General features: G+C 32.6%; 1 non-coding gene across 1 annotated transcript; it reads left to right on the top strand.

Moving 5' to 3' along the window:
* Positions 1-5,412: 5,412 nt before the first annotated feature.
* On the top strand, positions 5,413-5,504 carry TRNAI-UAU (transfer RNA isoleucine (anticodon UAU)). The gene is given in 2 exon segments: positions 5,413-5,450; positions 5,469-5,504. It is a non-coding gene; the product is annotated as a tRNA-Ile (tRNA).
* Positions 5,505-7,370: the final 1,866 nt, after the last annotated feature.

Genomic DNA, 7,370 nt, shown 5'->3' with positions numbered 1-7,370 from the left:
CATATCAATATTAAAGATCTTTTAGGTTTTAAATAAATAGATCGACTTGGCCATCGTATGATTAGATTGTTTAGTATGTATCACACCATACAACACTACGGGCCATCAACCTGGTTTCTCGCCAAAGTCCTTCCGATGTGGGATGATTTAGGTGAGTATCATATCAATTATAATAATATATCGTATTTAGATCAATGCATGATACTGATGATTACGTTCTATTCAATAATTTTCCAAAGTTCTGCACAATGTTTTAGTTTTTAATTTCAAGTTATTATTTTGCTATAAAAAATCACGATTATTTTCGTTATGACATCGATATATTTGGATTATATCATGTTTTGACCAAATTTGGTTCAGTAAGCACACGTGACTGGTGGCCCGGTACACATATAGCGTCACGTGCTCCGCAGCCTTGTTAAATAGCTTGACAAAACATTTCTCAGGGCGTTGTCGTTGTAGCATACCTATGGCCCCTTTAATTTGATACCTCACACATGATTTTACATTATTGCAATCAATCAATCGATACTACCCAAAATTGTATGTGCGTCGATAAAAACTAAGTTCACTTAGCAAATATACCTTGACATTTTTCCGTATCTTTCATGCGAGGAGAATGTTAATATCTAAGTGACCTTGAACAATTTGGATGAGATAGTCGAAGTAATATTTACTCTAGTTATTTACTTTTATACAAATATCTTGTGAAATATCTTACACAAACACACCAACAAGTCGCACTGTTAGCTTATACCGGGTTATCTATAAATTTGTTCTTGATTTACAGCGCCATAAAAGATAAATGCAGCCGTAACCTTGATCTACACACAAGCAGATATTGGAAAATGTAAGCAAATAAGGGTGGGTGTCTAGATTCTGAGAACCACGCGTACGTATTTATCTGAAATGCCAAGTGTTGCATTAAATTCAATTTGAATACCTCGAGGCACCGGTTAACTTTCCCATCGAATTTTGAATTAAGTAGTTCACACGGAACATTATAAATGCTTCGATTCAATATACACCTTGTACAATTTCTTTACCTGCATCAGCAGATTCGGTCAATTCTCATAAGCAAGTTAGCAAAAAATATGAGGTATTCCATGAACAGACTATTGTTAACGTTGCGAGTTGCGTGAAAGTTTGGCTACAATCAGCAAACTATCTTATAACATCAGTGAAATAGATCCTATATTTTTTTCTAGTATTCCTTTCGAATGTCATCCTCTTTATATTCTGGTCCACATGAATCGGTAAGATTTATTTTCTAATTAAAGTCTGCGTGTAGGTTGATTTAGTCGCACATTGTGGTGTCTTGGTCGGTGGCACTTGCGCACAGGCAGCCGCAGTAGCTGACTGCGACCTTAACCACAATACAGAAATACTACCTCACCGACTACATAAAGCAAATTCAGTTTCGAATTGGTTTAGAATTTCGATTTTAACCAATTTTTACATTTTTGTGAGCCTTTTTCTCCTACAATTCTTTTTCAGTAAGTATTTATATTATTTAGTCATAGCATTTATTCAGAAATTAGACGTTCACGGGCAGATTTTCAAATCTAATTTAATATCTAAGTAACCATATTTAAGAAAGTTACAAAATATTTCGGAATGATTAATGTTTCAAAACACGGAACTTAGTAAACACAATTTAAATATAATATCTATATATATAAAATAACAAGCGTTTTTTACTAAGCAACGCCCAGCCTAAACCATAGCAGCTATAAACGCAAATTTGGTCAGTAGATTTAGGTTATTACGTAGTGCTCAGATAAGAAAGGAATTTTAAAAATTCGACCCCTAAAGGGGTAAAAATTAGAGGTAAAGTTTGTGTGAAAAATAACGAAAACCTTTGCTGATCTTCTTAAAACTTGGCATAAATGCTATGCAACAAGAATAATGAAACCCGTGTTTCAGGATTTCTTAAAATTTTACCTTTAGGGTAGTTAAATGAGGGTGAAAAGAAATAACGAATAATCCCATTCAAAATTTCGTCGACTAAAGAAGAAGAGCAGACAGCTCAGCAGTAAGCAGTACCATTGAAGCAGTAAATCTTACTGTTGATGGTTCGAATCCTGGACTTCAATTATTTTGATTTTGTAAAGATTTTTAAACGAGATTTTTATACGGGAGAAAAGAAAAACCAACAATTCTGCCCGGTTATAGGTACGGAACGACATATCATCGACGACAGGTTGCTTTCTCGAATCCTGTTAGTTACGTATACTACGCACTATTTTTGTATCATTACATAGTATAAACCAAAGTCCTTTGCCACGTCTGTCTGTCTGTCTGGTCTGGTGGTGCCTGAGAAAGGTGTATAATTTATAATATTTTTATCCGAGTAAAGCCGGGCCCCTAGTTATGAATAAACAAGGATCAGGTAGGTAAGATTTGACACTAGAATTTTAAACTGTGATTTTGATTGATGACGCCACAGAGCATGGTATAGGTATATCATATAGAGATATCTAATATTGTATACAACACGTGCATAATGCTTCAAAATGGACTTTGTGTAAGTACATCGTTATAAAATTTTAAACGAGACCTGCCCTGACCTGACCTCATAAATTACCTATATCTACTGGTCGGGACTCTTCACGACTAGTAGACATAATTATTTATATTTCTCTGCTCGACATCTGTGCTTTCTATAGTTTGTGGCCGCGGCCGCTATCGATATCGGGCAATCGCGTCGTGTTAATTACTTTCATTAGGCTCGATTGTCCTGCTCCATCTGATCAGTCAGTTTGCCGCCGCCTGATACTCTACTCACAATCGATAACCTACTATTGAACGGTCCCGAGCGACGGTACCATTCTCCATTTGTTAGTTACGTGCATTTATTTATTATTTAACATTGATAAGTTGCTGATACCGTACCGTACTTAGCTACTTTAATTTTACGAAACTTTAAAATACATTTTGATATGCAATTCCTATTTTAGTGTACCTAGAGAATATGTTGTTAAACTATTGACCTGTAAGTTCGTTATCCATATATATTACAAATCTAAGTCCTCTACTACAGCACGGTTGTCATACGGTTTTTACTAATAGGTAGTGTTATTCCTGAGGAAGGTTTAGGTGTATAATTTATTATATTTTTCCCCGAGCGAAGCCGGTAGTTGAATATAATATATATAATATATCATAATTCTTGATACAAGCCTACAAATTAAAATTTGCCCTAAGTACATACTGTGCGTGGTGGGCAGTGCGACATTGCCAATGATGGGCTGCGACTGCAATCAATACATATAATAAAACAGTAGAAAAGAAAAACCTGTACATTGATTACATTTACATTATAAACTAAACATAATTTACATAAAAATAAAATTAGGCGATAGAGTGTGTGTGTATGTATATATGGTCCGATTTTTATGAAATTTAAAAGGTATGTAGGATCTGTCAATAGAATTTTTAAATTCGTGGCAACAAAATCGGCTAAGCCGTTTTTGAAATATTCACAATTTTAACAAGTTTTTTCACGATTAGAAAGCTACATTATCCGTGATTGCTATAGGCAAATATTTGTTTTGAAATAAATTAGTTTTCAGCCATATCAATGAACACTTGTAAAGTAATCCGAAAAAAAAGCGCTACCGAAAATCTTAACATGACCCTACTGTGTATTATACATGCATATAATGTACTACAAAAATATAGGTTTTAATAGATCCATAAAAAAGTCCGCGACACTATACATCTATCTTTTATAATTAAGTAACTATAAGGCATTTTCTATGTAAAAAGATAATGTAAATTAAAAGGTGAATTTTGATAATTATTACTACACAAGCATATTAATCTTTATGATTAAATGTTATTTCATCATCAAGATAATTTAATGTAGATACATTTTGTCCTTTACAGCACATAAATTGAATGAATAGATTCTGAAATATCGTGGAATTAAATAATACGCACGCCAAGTTATTTTATGTAGGTACCTATATATTGCTGAACACGGTACGCGCTGCCGTGTGAAGCCAAAGACTGTAACTTTGAAAAAGATGTTTTGAGATATTTGACATTAATCTTATATGTAAAAAAAAAACTAAGAAAAATTTGTATTCGCGAGGTCTACGTTCGCGGCGAACGACTAGTTATATGTATTGATATTGATTTGGCTACGCTATCAAACTCCAGCGAGCGATCGCGCTGACGCCGCATCCGCCCTGCTGTTAACGAGATACCCTCAGTTTTCTCAATCTATGATATTTGCTACTGTTTATTTGTCTACAAGTATTTTGTACATGTCTATTTATAACTATTATGGAAATTCGAATCATAAACACACAATAAACATAAAATAAATCAGAAACGTACTTCCTATTATATATAATCGCGAGAAACAAACTATTTATTTTTGGTATCCAAAGGACAAAAGAAAGAAGGCTTATTCTAGTTTATATACGAAATTGTGATAAAATATTTTGGTCCTTATAAAATTTATCGCGCGGCTTAATATGATAGCTGTAGCTGACAAGCAACAGAGAATTGATAAAAATATGTATAAATAAAATGGATATATTTATATATGATCATTATAATAATTCATAGACTGTAACAATGCAACTGGATCATTATACGAAAATTTAAACTTGGTTGGAAAATCCATTTTCAAAAAGTATGAAATTATAAAAACAAACTCGACCATCTTAAAAAACTAAAATTTTGTAACAACTTTTATTAAGAAGTAAACCATAAACGTAATATTTCATGTAGCTGTTGAACAAACATATCCTCTTCGCGAACATTTTCGCACGTTATGGAGCGTTTGGACAAGTCAAAAAATGTGTGATTTTATTTTTGTCATATCTTTGAAAGTATTGTCATTATCACAGTATTTTTCTCACTGGTGTTTCTAATAATACAAGGACCAAAACAAAAAATTGTCAACTAGCCTATTTAAATTAGCGAACCTGAAATATTATAATAAAAATATTAGTGTTGAAATACAATAGGTGAAGAATATTTCTACTTACTAATGTCGAGTTTGTTAATTATTATTAATATCAATCAATAATAATTTACAAACTCGCTATAAGTTACATAACCTTTTTGTTTAAAATTAAATTGTATCGTATGTAAGTAGACTTATATGTCTAAAAAGTTCTCATACTAAAATGTAAAAAAATATCTTCGTTGTGTATGACCTACAAATACTTATTGAAAGTTAAGTTAACAGCCAGTTAACAATGGCTTTACAAAAAAATAACAATTTAAAATTATGAACAACAATAATTTAAATTAATCACTCGGCGCGTCAACGCGCACCGTGACGTCAATCGGCTTCTAACGCATGCCCTCTTCATAACTTAGGATGAGGGTGTGAGGCGGGTGAGGGGGGTACTGTAGCTCGTATATCGCTATTTCGCCGGCGTGCTCATCGCTCCAGTGGCGCAATTGGTTAGCGCACGGTACTTATAAGACAGTGTTCGTGAGCAATGCCGGGGTTGTGAGTTCGAGCCTCACCTGGAGCATAGTTTTTATTGTTAACTGTATTTTAAATATAATTATGTGATTGTTTTAAATATCTTTTTGCTATTTTGAATTGCGTTTCCATATTTTTATTTTTATTTTATTATATCATTCATGTGATACAAAATTAGGTCTTCTTTTTAGGAAAGTTATAGCATTATTATACTAAATAGGTAAAAATTGGTTATAAAATGTTTTAGAGTAGTTGGTTATTTTTAGGTATCAGTGAATAGAAATATTATGATATTTTGTTACCTACATAACTAATATACCTACTTAGTGACTTTATGTGTAGATAAGACACTCACTGTGCTGGGTGGATGCATGTAGGCTTCGTTTATATGGAAAGTAAATTAAAAGGAAACTTTTAACATTGAAGCCTGAATATTGAAAAAAACATCGGTAGCAATCTGTCTTGATCGATCGAAAGCTAATGGCTGGCTTATCTGCAAAGTCAATAAACCGAAGCAATAAACCGAGACAATGGCGCTCCACGTAACAATAGTAGCCAGTACGTGTACTCACAGTACAATCAACCACGGTTAAAGGTCAATCAGTATAATACAGTTCGCGAATACTCATTAAATATTACTATGTTTGTGATTTGTGTAAATTTGAGAGTGTGTATGAAACTGTTATTCAGACTACTAGATAACTTTGAAGGCTAACATAAATAATTAAAAGTTTAGTAAAAAAATGAATTAAAAGAAAAATCTTAAAGAAAAAGCTTTTATATCAACTTATAACCTCATTATACACAATATATATGAACATAAAAGCTTGTCGCTTTTTTTAAAAAAAGCTTTTATTTAAATAGCTTTTTAAAAGTTTTTTTTATTTTAGTTATCGCTAGCTAGGTTTCTGAGTCTGTTCATCTCTCATATAAGGAGACCTTCAAATGATTTTACCTACTTAAGGCCACATATGCTTAACCAGCAGCAAATATTTTTTTTTACCTTTTTATTCTTAGCCCTTTCATTTAATACGCAGTATGCGTATATAAATAAGAAAGGTAATAAGAAAGCATAAAAAACTTATTGGATTAAGAGTGATGTCAGAATATTTTTCTAATTATTCTCAACAAACCCTTTCATTTGATATGCAGAAGTGCATAAAAAATTCCGCCATCTCGGATGTTCCGCTATATTGGATTTAGAATGATGTCACACGTGTATTGTTATCCGAACTAAACGTGTATACAAAATTTCAGCTCAATCGGTTGAAGATATCTGCTTTAATATTGAGTAGCAAGATTCCACCCGAACAAACATACATACATGCATACATACATTGCAAGTTAAATAAAAGCTTTTAATAAAAAATGAGGAGCGGTAATGTAATTATTAGAATTAAATTATTTTCTTCGATTTCAAATATAAAGTAATTAAGGAACATCTATCTAAGGGTGTCTGTGAACTTGGCATACTACGTAACGTACGTGAGTTCTATATGCATCCACATGAGTTCTATAGTTCCTGACACATTTCAAGAATAGTTCTGACGTTTTTCATTAATTTTTTTAAAATGATAAGCTAGGTTCCGGTAAAATATGATTTTCTAAAAAAACTAATATTAAGTAATCACAAACATGAATTATTATGAAATTAAATGAATAAATAAATATGTCACCAAAAAAGAATAACGCCATGTAACAAAGTAGCAGCAGTTATATATTATATAACAAGGTTATTTGGAGAAATCCTGAAATAACAAAAATATATCAAAATATTGGGTCTTTAGTCGTTTCGCACCACAAGCGATTCGCACCGTGGTGCGAATCGACCAAGAGCCGTTTTTGAATGGGTTCTTCAGTACCGCAGTCGTTGGAGCGGTGCGAATGGCCCAAGGTATATATTGGAATGTGTCGA

The sequence above is a fragment of the Plodia interpunctella genome, chromosome 1 (assembly GCF_027563975.2).
Source record: "Plodia interpunctella isolate USDA-ARS_2022_Savannah chromosome 1, ilPloInte3.2, whole genome shotgun sequence".
Taxonomy (NCBI): domain Eukaryota; kingdom Metazoa; phylum Arthropoda; class Insecta; order Lepidoptera; family Pyralidae; genus Plodia; species Plodia interpunctella.
The sequence above is the reverse complement of the archived record's forward strand: the minus strand, read 5'-3'. Positions and strand labels throughout refer to the sequence as shown.